At 37.4% G+C, this 14,384-nt stretch overlaps 1 pseudogene; it reads right to left on the bottom strand.

Annotated features, from left to right (window-relative positions):
* Positions 1–12,618: 12,618 nt before the first annotated feature.
* LOC133091288 (dystrobrevin beta-like) lies at positions 12,619–13,601 on the bottom strand (annotated as a pseudogene).
* Positions 13,602–14,384: the final 783 nt, after the last annotated feature.

Below are 14,384 nucleotides of genomic sequence, written 5' to 3'. Positions count from 1 at the left end.
AGTGGTGGTGAAAACTGGTGGTGTCTAAGCACAAATCAGGACAATGGCACCAGACTGTATAAGCAGCCATTGTATATTTTCCTCCACACACTTGCAGGAAAAAAAAGAAGAAAAAAAAAAGCTAGTTAGCTAGTTTCATGTAAGAATGTCCTTGATGAGGCAGTAAAAATTACTAATTTTATTATATTTTGATCCTTGAGTCATACTTTTTTAATATTGACTACATGCTTTTTTGTAACGTTCTAGATGATACAATGGGAAGTTTACATTAAGTACTTTTGCTGCGTACCCAACTACAATGGTTTTCTTAAGGAAGAGCACTTATAAGGTTGAGCTGCAAGCTGCATTTGCCACTGTATTTCCTGGAACACTGTTTTTCTTGAAAGAACGACTGATAGACAAACTATAGGTATTCAGATTTGGCTTGTTGCTTTAAGGAAAAAAACTGATAAAATTCAATCTTAACAGCAAAAAAATGGAATTCTGGAAAACTGTATCTGCCACTGTGAACTCAACAGCTTCTCAATAAATACTAGTGACTTTCTGATGAGATTAGTGGTGATATTAACAAATGTAATTTTTGTTATTGAATAAGGAAATGTGTCAACATTTAGAAGATCTGCATAACACAAGTAAGCCAATATTTCCAAATGGCCAATCTGTGATTTTACAAAATGATTCATGGGTAAGAGGTCTATTCACAGTGCAAGACAGATCAATGGATTTTAAGGTAACTATGAAAAGTTTATTAGTATAATTTTAGATTTGTCATTGCAACAGACCTTTAAATCTGCCACCTGTAGAATTCTTATGTAGAATTAAAGAAGAATAACCACAATTATCTGTAAAGGCCATTAAAAAGCTCCTCTTCGTTCCAGTTACCCATCTGTGCCAAGGCCAGAATTTTTCCATATATTTCAGACAAAAAACATAGTGTAACTGCTTGCATATAGAAGCAGATATAAGAATGTAGTTGTGTTCTATTAACCAAGAAATAAAAGAAATTTTCAGAAATATAAAGTAATGCCATTCTTCCTATTATTTTTTCTTAATAAATATAATTATTTCATAAAATGTTATTTATATGTTAGTATGTTATGTGTGTGTCTTTTAAATGAATTAAGACAAATATTTTAAAAATATCTGTTTAAATTTAAAATACAGTAAATACTGACAGATACAACCTATGTAAAACAAGCTCTTCGGGATTCCCAAGAATATTTAAGAGTGTAAAGGTGTTCTGAGGCCACAAAGTTTGTGAAACACAGACCTGGAAAGTTCCTTGTCTGTCTGTTCATTCATCTGATGCATTTCTAATGGTCAGAAGTACATTCTTTTTTTTTTTTAATTTATTTATTTTATTTATTATTTTTGGCTGTGTTGGGTCTTTGTTGCTGCATGCCGGCTTTCTCTAGTTGTGGCGAGCGGGGGGTACTCTTTGTTGCGGTGCACCGGCTTCTCACTGCGGGGGCTTCTCTTGTTGCAGAGCATGGGCTCTAGGTGTGTGGGCTTCAGTAGTTGTGGCACACGGGCTCTAGAGCACAGGCTCAGTAGTTGTGGCACTCGGGCTTAAGTTGGCTCCACGGCATGTGGGATCTTCCCGGACCAGGGCTGTGTGGGATCTTCCTGGACCAGGGCTCAAACCTGTGTCCCCTGCATTGGCAGGTGATTCTTAACCACTGCACCACCAGGGAAGCCCCAAAAATGCATTCTTATACTTGTATACATTTGTTCCTGCCTGGAATAATGTTCCCTTCACTTTTGTACCTTAATGAATTCTTCTGATTATTAAAGACTCAAATAGAAGTTTGTTTTCCCAGATTCTCCCCTTTTTTTTCATAATTATTTTTACAAATTTCTATTATAAACTTGCTGCATTAAATTATTTTTTTTGCATGTCTGAGGCCTTACTAGTCTGTGAGATCTTGAAGAGCAGACACTCTCTTTTAATGTATCAGTACCTAGAAAAAGGTCCAGACCATCATAAGTACTCCATACAAACTTCCTTCTTGAAGGACTGAATTTTTAGGCTCTTTTAAAAGAACTTCGTACTCTTTTACTCCCCTGCCATAGATGACCATGACATTGGCAAAGTCAAGTACTTCTACCAGCAAGCTAGATGCAAGGAATTGAGGTTTATGGCCAGGCTTCAAAGGGAAACCAATCACAGAAGGAGAGATACTATATTGTGGCTTGAGGGCATCTGGAAATCTCTAAAGATTTCCAATATTTTTTAGGTGCCTATAAGAGGCAATATCCACTTTCCACTGACCATCTTTACCCGTGAAATTACAACACACTGAAGTTATCCTGAAAGACGCAGTTCAGTTAATGAAAAGAAAACTGCCAGCTGGCATTATCTGCTGAAAGCAACAGAGACACATGGCATGAGGGCTTTTCCAAAATTTTTCTAATTGGAAAAAAGTGGGAACATTTCTCAAGATTAATAAGGGTGTCAAATCATGTCCAGCTGGCAACCCCAAGAGCTCACCAAGTGTTTAATCATACAACATGTGCGCATCAAAGCAATGTTAAGTAGTGTCCTGGAGACTCTGCTTCATGGAAGGTAGTTCATCTCCTGGGCTACCACGCCTACTTTTACCTGTGATTGGTGACCATTGCCTAAGGCTAAAAATGATAGCCTGTTCAGTATAAAGGCTTATCCAAAAGAAACAAATATTACTTATAACCACAAGCCAATCTGACATCTTCCATGCTGTTCCCATCTGCTTCAGATATTCATATTGGACAGTTTTCAAATGACAGCAGATGTCCCAGCTAGAAAAAAAATTAATCAGCTGAAAAGTATGCCATTACCTAACTAATTTTATAGTTCCAGAAGTCAGAAACTGGTTTTGGCCATCACCCTGATTCCTCAATTTAAAACCAGCTCTCTTGTAAAATGAATGGTGTTTGCTTAGCTATGTAGAGTTTATAACATGAAACATCTTTAAACACAGTATCTAGGTGAGGAGGTTGCATTGATTTTTTTTTTTTTTGGTATTTATTGATTGATTGATTGATTGATTGATTTAGGCTGTGCCAGGCTACTTGTGGGATCTTAGTTGCCCAACCAGGGATTGAACCCAGGCCCCAGCAGTGAAAGTGCCAAGTCCTAACCACTGGACTGTCAGGGAATTAATTCCCTTTTGGTCTTTAAATAAGCTTCTAATTCTTCAGATTCATAAAAACCCTCTACAATGACAAAAAAAAAAAAAAAAGAAAAAGCAACACTGTATCAAATGCAAAAGATTTCAACTTCATTTTCTTTAGCAGGATTCATGCCTAGTGATCAACTGTAGAAAGCACGCACTTTCTGTTTAATTATGTTCATTCACCACTAGTCAATTGTATTCTATATAAAATAAAAGGGAACATCAATGGGCAAAGAGATAGAGATCCCTGTACATCTACATATATATATCTATGTCTGTCTGTCTATCTATCTATCTATGTATCTATCCAGAAAGAAACATGAAACAACAAAGTGGTGGAGAACAAAGGAGGCCATGGAAAGCATGGGACTAGATCAATCCTAGAACCAGTCCTGCTAGATTTCAGTGATAACCTGATAACCTTCCTTATAATCAATGCAGTTTTGCTGTTGGAAATGCACATTCATTACTTTCATTTTATTTATAATATTTTATTCAAAGTGCATTTATTGAATGCACACTAATAACCAGTCCCTCTGTTAAATTCATGGTTTCTATCCAAATGTAACTTTCCTAAGAAAGGATATAATGTAAATCACATAATCATGCAGGCAAAGATAAAACTGCAATTGTGACATGTACTATATTGAGGGTCACATGGAGCTATTTAAACTTATACTGGGTAATTTGAATAAGTGAGAAATTATGAAAGTATTTCTAGAGGAAGAGATACTTGAATTGAGACGAACTCAAAAGGCTGAGTAGGTGTTATCTAAGCCAAGAGAGGAGGTATTAACATTACAGAGAGGATAGTATATGCAATGATTTTGTAGGGAGAAGGAGTGTGGCAAGAAAGAGGAGATGATCAAAGAAATCAGTATGGCTGATTAGGAGAGAACAAAGTTGCGTGGTTTCAGGCAAAGCTGGCAAAGAAAGTAGAGGTTACCTCATAAAGAATCTCATAGGGGGCTTCCCTGGTGGCGCAGTGGTTGAGAGTCTGCCTGCCAATGCAGGGGACATGGGTTCGAGCCCTGGTCTGGGAGGATCCCACATGCCGCGGAGCAACTGGGCCCGTGAGCCACAACTACTGAGCCTGCGCATCTGAAGCTTGTGCTCCGGAACAGGAGAGGCCGCGATAGTGATAGGCCCGCGCACCGCGATGAGGAGTGGCCCCCGCTTGCCGCAGCTGGAGAGGGCCCCCGCTTGCCGCAGCTGGAGAGGGCCCTCGCACAGAAACGAAGACCCAACAGCACCGCGATGAGGAGTGGCCCCCGCTTGCCGCAACTAGAGAGAGCCCTCGCACAGAAGCGATGACCCAACACAGCCAAAAATAAATAATAAATAAATAATAAATAAATTAAAAAAAAAAAAAGAATCTCATAGGTAAAGTTAAGACATTTCTATTTGCCAAAGTGCAATGCAAAGCCATTGATCGATTTGAAGAGAGATGTATCATGGTCAGATTTGTGTTTTTAAAAGATGGATCTGATTGTAATGAGATATACAATTTGGAAGGATTCAGACTGGTTGTGTGTAGACGGTAAAGAAGCTCTCTATCAATAGTTAGTTGAAGCTAGGGAAGACAGAAGTTTAGACCAGGTGGTGTGCAAATGGAAAAAACTGGACGGATGCTCAAGGCACATCAGAGGTAAAAGCAATAGAGACTGGTGGGGAACTGCATGTTGATGTGAGTTTCTGGCTTACACAAAGGATGTTTTTTTTACTGAAATAGTAAATCTGGAAGAAATCCATATTTAGAGTGAGGACTGTTGATGGATCTAGTTTTGGACATGCTGAATTTGAGGTGCTCATGTAATTTCAAATGCAGTTATATATGTGTCTGATGATCAAAAGAAAGGTCTGGGCTTGGAATAAAGATAAATAGAAGTCATTTGTGTAGAGGTGGTAATTGCAGCTACAGGTAAGATAAGAACATCTAGGGAAAACATTTAGAGTGAGATAAAAGGTGATTATGGGATCTAGACTTGAGGATCTTTAACATCTAATGGCCAGCTAGAGAAGTATGAGCCTGCAAAAGAGACAAAGAAGAAATAACAATAGAAGTTGAAATAAAATAAGATGAACATGTTACCAGAAGCCAAAGAGAAGTGTTTTAGGATTCAAATAATGCTCAACAGAGTTGAATAGTGACAAAAAGTAAAGTCAGATCATAATAGCTAATATTTTTGAGTATTTACTGTGTGCCAGGTACTGTTTTAACAGTTTCATTTTCATTATCTCTTTTCATCCTCACAAATGTTCCACAGGCAGTAGTCTAAATTTAGTCAATCCATTTAGTCTTCAATTTAGTCATTACACTAAAACATTGCCTGTTGTTCTTAGTGTCATGTAGTCATTGGTGATCTTTGCTAGAACTGTTTTAGTGAGGTGATGGATTTTAAGAATCAATTTAGAAGGGTTAAAAAGTGAGTAAGAGGTGAGAAAAAATACAGGCAAGTAATAGACACCTCTTGTAAAGACCAACTGTAAAAGGGTGGAGGGAAATAAGTCACAGCTGAAAGGATACAGGGAGTTATTAATTTGCCAGTTTTTAAACTATGAGTTGCCAAGTCTGTTTAGCCAGTGGGTCCTGACCAAGGTGCTGAATTTGTGTGCTGGCTGTCTCCTCCTTGCAAGATTTACCCTGAAGAACTACAAAGAAGAGAGACGGAGAAGGGGAGGGTGGCGGGGGGGGGGGGGGGGGGGGGGGGATTGGGGGAAGGGGGAGAGAGAAAGAAAGAGAGAGATATTCTTTGCAGGGCAGTGTCAGGAGTCAACCCAGCACAGCAGTGGTAAAATAGGAGAACTGCTGAAAGCATTTGTTTTTCCTCTGGCCCTGCCCTGTTGGCCTCCACATTTGCCCTCAGCAAGAACTCTGGTCCACGTGTTCTTAGGAGTACATAAAGTCAACACAGTGCAGAAGCCCTCATTTTCTTATTGAGAGGAAATGAGAAAAAAAAAACAGAAAACCAGTAGGCAATAATGGCTTTAGGGCAGTTGCTTTCTGATTCTCTCCTCTAAACTGGGGAATTTTAATCTAGCCCAGCCACTTGAAGTGATGTCTAGGACCAACAGCATAATGATCATTTTGGAAATTGTGAGAAATGCAGAATCTCAGGCCCCACCCAGTCCTCCTGAAGTAAAAATCTGAATTTTATCATGGTGTTCTAGGAGGATGAAAATCAGACCTAAGAGTTGTTTTTAGGAAGGTGAGTAATTGACTATAGTTCTCTGATAGATAGGACTTATCTGTTCTTAGGGCTGTACATAGGTACAGGGCCACCCTTGGGCTTATCTGTTCTCTGTCCACTGAGCATGGGTCCAACTTCACCCCATGCAAAATGCTTAAGACAGTAGTTAGGCTGTTCTACGCTCTTGTTTCAAATTCCCTTATCTCTTTTCATATGTTTAAGGTCATTTAAAATTGCTGGTCCCTTTGCTGCAGAGATTCAGGTTATAAAAAGGCAGAGTAAATTACTCTCTATCCCACAGATACACTTCTCCTCCTAGGGTAAAATGAACTCACGAAGACACTGGAGGGCACAATCATTAAAAAAAAAAAAAAAAAAGCCTGCAAGGTAACAGATTTGAACAGAAGCAGAAATATTAGAACAGATGGACCATGTGTTTAAAATAGAATTAAAATAACATACAAGAGATTTATGTATTTAACAGTGAAATAATACACATTTTATTTTAAGCAAATATGAAGCATTTAAAAAACTGACTAGGTATTAGGAAATAAAAACCCTTCACTATATTAAAAAATAGATGTACTACCGACCAAGATCTTTGATAACAAAATAATTACTTTAGAAATAAATAATAAAGAGTAAACTAAAAAAAAGAAATCCCTGAATATTTGGAAACAAAGAAAGCCTCCTAACTAATGCATGGGTTTAAGAAGAAATCATAATGAAAATTTAAACAATATTTGGAATTGAAAGGCTATGAAAACTGTATGTATCAAAATTGGAGAGGGCTGTAAAATGGTATGAACCTAAAAAGTTAAAGCTCTAGATACTTTATAAAGTAATGAAGAGAGCCAAAATTAATAAACTGTGTCTATATTTAAGTTTACATTGAAAACCCCAAAGAATACATGGATAAGTTATTTAAGACAATAAGAGAGTATGCATTATAAGCTGGGTATAAAATTAATGTAGAAACAGTAATGCATTTCTGTATATCAGCAGTAAATAACTAGAAAATGTAATAAAGGAAGTATGCCATTTATGAAACTAAGAGATAATATGAAATAATCAGGAATAAAGCTAACAAAAATATGTTTAAGAACTTTCCTGGGGAAATTATAAAAACTTCATTGAGAAATACTGAAGAAGACTAAATAGATGAACAGGTAAACTGTGTTCATATATAAGAAGTATATTATAAAGATATCATTTCTCTTTAATCTTTAGATTCAATGCAATTTCCAACAGGATGTGTCAGAGAACTTAAGAGACAATTTTAAAATGTCCAAGAATTGTGTGTGTGTGTGTGTGTGTGTACCTGTGCATGCGAGCATGTGTGTGTAAAAGTAGAACAATTACTATGATTCTTTATGAAATGGCAAATATGACAGTGTGGTTTTTGTGTACAAGAAGCAAATTAACCAGTTGATCAATCAGAAATTGACTGACCCATGTAGGTATAGATATTAGACATAGGCCAGAGGTGGTATGACAAATGAGTAGGAATGAAGAGATGGTTCGATAAATTGAGTTGGAAAAATAATTTATATGGAAAAATGTTAATGTTGGATTCCTATCTCACACCATTTAAAACTATCACTTCCATATGGATTTAAGACTAAATCTAAAAAAAGATAACATTTGAACACTGAAAAAAATTATAAGTGAATATTTTTAGAGTTCAGCATACATGTGGTATCTTAAATAATGCATGAAAACAATTTTCTATAAAAGAGAAGATTACTAAACTTAAAATAGTAAGGTTAATCACTTTTATTCATCAAAGATTAATTTTTAAATTAAAGACATTTCAAAGCTAAGTTACAAACTGGAAAAAGACATTCACCATACACACAACTAGATCAGTGTCAAAAAGAATATATAAGCACAAATATCCCAAAAGAAAAATTGCCAAAGGAATAAACAGAGAAGTTCAAGATTACTGGTCTTCAGGGAAATGCAAATCAAGACCACAGTTAAATAGCATTTTATAAGCATTCTACTGGCAAAATGAGAAATTCTGTTCAAAGCGTAGGAGAGATGTGGGTCAACAGAATCTGCTATACATTGCTAGTAGTAAATAGAAGTTTGAAACCACTATGCAGCCACTATAAAACCATTCTGACATTTCCTCCTGAAGTCGAACACTCATATATGCTATGGTTTAGTTATTCAACATCTAGATACATATCTAAGAGAAACTCTTGAATATTAATAGGCGACATATATAAGAATATTCATAGAAATGCTGTTCTCATAATAGCAAAAACAATTCCTTTCTTCTAAATGGGAAAATGAAAGAATAAACTGTGCTATATTCCCACAATAGAATATTTTACAGGTAGTCAATATGAATAAGCTACAGTGAAATATCATATATAGTAAATCTTAGTGCCACTATAGTCAGTGGGTAGAGTCCAAAAGGACTGAATAAAGAGTGATACCCCTTTTACAAAGTTAAAACATTAAAAAATATATTTTTGCCTGTATATATACGTAGATGTGTGCAAATTATATACTTGGGAAATAATGAAATATTAACAGAAATTTCAGAATGTTAGTACATCACATAAGAAGACTAAATATTTAGATGTAGGTCAAGATCCTGGCATTGTGTTTTGATTGGAGGGTTTAGGCATTTTGTTACATTATTTAAAATAACTTGGTAAATAGCTATTTGCATATAAGTTGAAGAGCTAAAAAATAAGATATTGAATGTCCTTTTACATATTGAAAGGTGAATGGCAAAGCTCAGGCCATATGATTTTTACTTTCAAACTTTTATAAATGTTTACATATTAATGAGAAACTGCTATGTATAAAACTAATAAGTTTTAAAAAGTTAAATTATTCTCAATCAATATTCTCAGAATCATTAAGCATTTAAATCAGACATGCAGATTAAAATGAGGGAGAATTAAAATTTTTTCAAAATAATTTTAAAGAAGGCAAAGACTTATCTACGTATAAGATATCTTGGTGTTTATTTCCAAAAATTCCAACAGAGAATATGACAAATTTACTTCATGTTATTAAAACATGTTATTAAAATATGTTTTCTCAAGATATAACAAATTCTTTATTATTTTGGGATACTTTGTTTAGAATGATAAAATGTCATTTTGGACTTAAGTTAGGAGAACTCTATCCCTAGCCGTCTATGAGGTTCATTATAATTAGGTCTAGTCAAAGTTATTCTACTATTGGTGGCAGGGGAGGAACCCTACTGAAAAACATGTAGACCAAGGGTTGGCAAACTATATCCTAATGGTAAAATCCAGCCTGCCACCTCTTTTTGTACAGCCCACTATTGAAGAATGGTTTTACATTTTTAAATTACTGAAAAAAAATCAAAATAAGAATAATTTTTTGTGACGCTGTAAGATATTTAAATTTCAGGGTCTGTAAATAAATTTTTGTTGGCTCATAGCCATCTCTGTTCATTTACCAATTTTTTATGGCTGCTTTTCTGCTATTATGGAGTAGCTGTGACAGAGACAGTATGGCCTGCAAAGCCCAAAATCTTTACTCTCTGACTCTTTACAGAAAAAGTTTGTCTATTCCTGATCTAGAGGATTCACATTTTAGATACTGTGCATAGAAAATGTTAATTTTTTTTGGCCATGCCCCGCAGCTTGCGGGATCTTAGTTCCCCAACCAGGGACTGAACCCGGGCCCCAGCAGTGAAAGCGCCAAGTCCTAACCACTGGACTTCCAGGGAATGCCCAGAAAATGTTAATTTTTAATTGAGCTTTTCTAGGACAAAACAGATGTCATTGAAAAGAATAAAGTTACCCTATTATTTGTTTGTGGAATGCCCTTTTATTCCTTAAATCAGGAATTCCTAATATCAGGGCCTCTTAGCCACCATCATGCTTCATGCTTTATTACCACGATGAGGGCTTGTTCCTAGGATTCTTTTGTTTTGTTTTTTTAATAGTACCGTGTGGCATTTTTTTTTTTTCTATAATAAAGGCAAATGAATGGATTGATGACTAGAAGAATAAGAAATTATATTGCTAGTTACTTAGATAAAATATTAAACGAAAACTTTCGGAAAAATCAAAATAAACTTCCAAACACCAACACTAGACATATCAAATCTACAATGTAAATTCATATAGAAGTTGGTTAAATGCATGCTAAATTCATCTGTTGTGAACATAGGGAAACATTCATTCAAAATATTAGTACAGATACAGTGGACAATCTTCAAAGAAATTACTACTTAACTGATTACACATCTTTTTGTTAAGTGGAAACTTCTTTACTCACATCAGCCTCAAAATTCACCGATATCTTCCTCAAAGAACTAGGGTATTGCACATAGTCCTAATCTTGAAAACAAGTTATACTCACACACACACACAGACACACACGTATATTGCTAAAAGGCCTTACCAGTATGCATCTACTACATAATGTATATACTCGTCAAAATTCAGAACTGATACATTTATGATACCAGCTTCAAAATTATGCATGCTGATAATACTTGATTTTTCCCGAAATCTTAAGTCACTATAACAAAAATGAACTAATAAACTAGAAAAAAATAGAGCTGAAATAACAATAACAATGAATAGAAATAAGACTTACTTCACAAGAGTGTTGTGAGGATTAAACAGAAATATAAGAATTCACTTGTGATTTCTGTACTTCAATTTATGTATGTTACAGAGCAATGGAAAAATTCAACAGAGTTTTTCACGTGAAAAACTGCTCTGTAAATCAGAAAGCAATATTCAAACAGTCATTTATCTTTAAATAAACGTAAAATTCCCATTTCTATAAGGGTTATAAATTAGCTAAAGGAGCAAGTTCAAACTAAGGTGAAAAACAAGTTCCTCATCTCCTAGCCCCAACATCTAGGATGAGGATTTTCAGTAGATACATTCCAGAGAATCCAATCATTATGAAAGCTAATAGGCAGCAACTAACACAACAATGTAAAGCAATCATACTCCAATAAAGATGTTAAAACAAATAAAAAATAAAAATAAATAAATAAGTAAATAAATTTTAAAAAAGGTAATAGGGCAAAGAGCTATCTCAGTGTAAAGAGTTAGACTCTAACCGAAAACAGTTGAAAATGTTAACAAGTCAATTAACACAGTGGGATACTTGTACTTTAAGAAAAAGTAACTATTTGAAAATCTATAAATTCTCCCGAGTCAATGAAAAAGAGAAGAAACTACTAGGTGTTATTTTTTTTTTCCTTTGCTTGTTTAAAAAATGTAAAATAATGACATCTCAACCAAAAAAAAAAAAATACTGGAATTTACAACACGACAATACCCAGGATAGGATGTTCATTTTAACAAAATTATATGGTTTAACTGTAACTGAAAAGCTATCTGATAAAAAAATTATATCTAAGACATTGTCAGAAATGTAGGAAGTAAAGTATACACTTGATTAAAGTTTGGTTTTTGTTTTTAACTAATCCCTGATATGAACTTACTTGCTTTCTTCTTGGTTGACTTTTAAGAAGGTTAACTAGGAAAAAGAAAAAAAAAAAAGAGAGGAAAAATCACCGCTTATCAAAGCTTTCTAATACTTAAACTCCGGTAGGATGACCAGGCCTGAGAACTTAGATCCTGAATTATACTTATGACTCTGTATATTTTTCTACCTTTTAGTAAACTAACCAACAAAAACTAAAGGAAAAGGTTTTAAAACAAGGCTCTAGAAACTGTTTAAAAATAAAAGTATGACATTTTTAAAACTCTGGAAATAAACTGAGAGAAGGAAGGAAAAATGATTGGTGCTAAACTTATTACATGATTTATAAACACCACAGAAAAGTCAGACATTGAGCTCCACCCAAATGTTGTTATTTAAAAGACTATTTTAGAAAGTAAAGACATCCATGTGGCAATTGTAAAATACAGTATTTCCCCAACTTGAGAAGCAAAAATTTAACTTCATTTCATGCAGCTTTCTTTGCAACATTTAAACCCTATAAGCACGAAGTAAACTTGCTTGAGAAAAAGAACTTTAAATCTTCCTTAAAGCTCAGAGAGTTAAGTCTTTTGGGGTGGGGGTGGTACCCCTTGTACAATTTTAAAACAAGAAGACACCTTTCATTTGGAAAGGGAGCATTGTCACATTCCAATTTACTGAATAAAAGGGACCTTGTCAAATGTCATCGTAACTCCATTTCCCCACACTTTAAAAACTCTGCTTTTCAAATCAAGTGATGAAGCACAACATACCTGCAAGCCCCGTCATAAATGTAAGTGTTAATATTTCATGACACTACACCCTTATTTATGGTAGGCCTCTATGAGGAAAGTGGCCCTAGTGTTGTTACTGATGAAACAAACGAACTGTTGGGGACACAGACTGAGACACAAAGCAGTTACCCAGGAGGAATGCTCCTTTACCTGGTATTGGTTGCCATGAGGGACACTGGCATGGCCACACAAAAAGCAATTTTGGCAGAGCTGGGGATGTGGCAACTGCCGGCACGGGTACCAGAAACCCATCCCACGCTCAAACCAGGAATAGGAGCACTCCACCTCACACCGGAAACGGGAGCATCCATGGGATGGCAGACCTCCTCCGTGTGGGCAAGCCTATGCTTGAGAGGTAGCCAGACAAGGCCCCAAGGAGGAGGATCAGCCATTGCTGTGTCTAAAGGCATATTCAGCATTCTCTTTTTCGGCTGTGGAAAACAGGTGCAGGCTGAGTGCTCTGTGTAACCAAAAGATGGCCCTTCAAAGACAGCTGCTGGGAACTTTAGAACTTCCTTCAGAAACTGGTCAAACTTGCTAAACAGCATTAAGCCACTGGAATCTGACATCTGGGAGGAAACATATCTCAACTTGTCCAGCATTTTTCCACCACACATGCTAACACAGTTTTAACAGAAAATACCATCAACTTGCCTCGGGCCTCACTGTCACAGCAGCAATCACGAAGTCGAGGAGGAGCTGAGGGGCTGGTCCACGCCGACTCATGAGAAGGCAGGCACGTGCTCAGCTGGCGGTAGATGGATGAGGGTCGGTCCCCAGGCGGGACACACTGATCTCAGGGGTTGAGTCCAGTGTATCAAGGCCGTCGTCTCAAAAGGCTTCCAGCATGTTCCAGAGACCAGCAAGATGGAGGCTGCATCGTTTTTTGTACAAATCGTACTTTGCAATCTGTCAGTGCATAGTCATAGGACATCAAAATTCTGAGCACGCATTTCTATGAACAGCTGCCTCTTCTCTGCCATGTTACGCTTGCTCCCAGTTTCCTCAATCATCTTCCAGGCCGGAGCTGGTGGCGCCCAGGTCTCTGGGACGCAGCCGCCTTCGCCTCCTCCGGCCTGGCCCTCGCTGAGCTGCACGGACTGGCGAACGTTCTCCGGCGCCTGGCTCTCGGTGCTTCCCGCCGGGGGCGCGACAGCATGAAGGGTGCGAGGGAAGCGAGGGGAGTGAGGTCGCGAAGGGCGTGAGGGTCGCGAGGGCGCGAAGGGCGTGAGGTGCACGAAGGACGCGAGGGGCGTGAGGTCACGATGGCGTGAGAGGCGTGAGGTCGCGAGGGCGCGAGGAACGTGACGGGCGCGACGGGCGTGAGAGGCGCGAGGGGCGAGGCGTCATGAAGGGCGCGGCGCGGGGCGGGGCGCGGCGCGGGGCGGGGCGGGGCGTGAGGTCGCGACGGCGCGAGGGACGTGAGGGGCGTCGGGTGCAGGGGGGGCACGCGCCACCTCCGTAGGATTCTGTATAACGACTTCCGGAGTCAATTTTTCCAGCCCAAATGTTTGTATCCGTTTTTAACTACCTCCCCACCACTCAGGTCACTGCACAATAAATTTTTCCTTTTTTGGCTCTAAAATTACTATCCGACTGTGACCCCATCTCACAATGCAAATCTCTTGTAATCAACTGGCGTTTCCTAGCTCCTCTATGAGAGTCTTTATTCAACAACTAACTCCGTACCTACCTTCATAAACACACAAATTTTCCTTTTTTCACATCCTTTTACAAAGAATTTATACAATCTAAAAAGTAGGGCTAAAATTATGATCACACTTTTCTTATGGGGT

The sequence above is a fragment of the Eubalaena glacialis genome, chromosome 1, assembly GCF_028564815.1.
Source record: "Eubalaena glacialis isolate mEubGla1 chromosome 1, mEubGla1.1.hap2.+ XY, whole genome shotgun sequence".
Taxonomy (NCBI): domain Eukaryota; kingdom Metazoa; phylum Chordata; class Mammalia; order Artiodactyla; family Balaenidae; genus Eubalaena; species Eubalaena glacialis.
The sequence above is the reverse complement of the archived record's forward strand: the minus strand, read 5'-3'. Positions and strand labels throughout refer to the sequence as shown.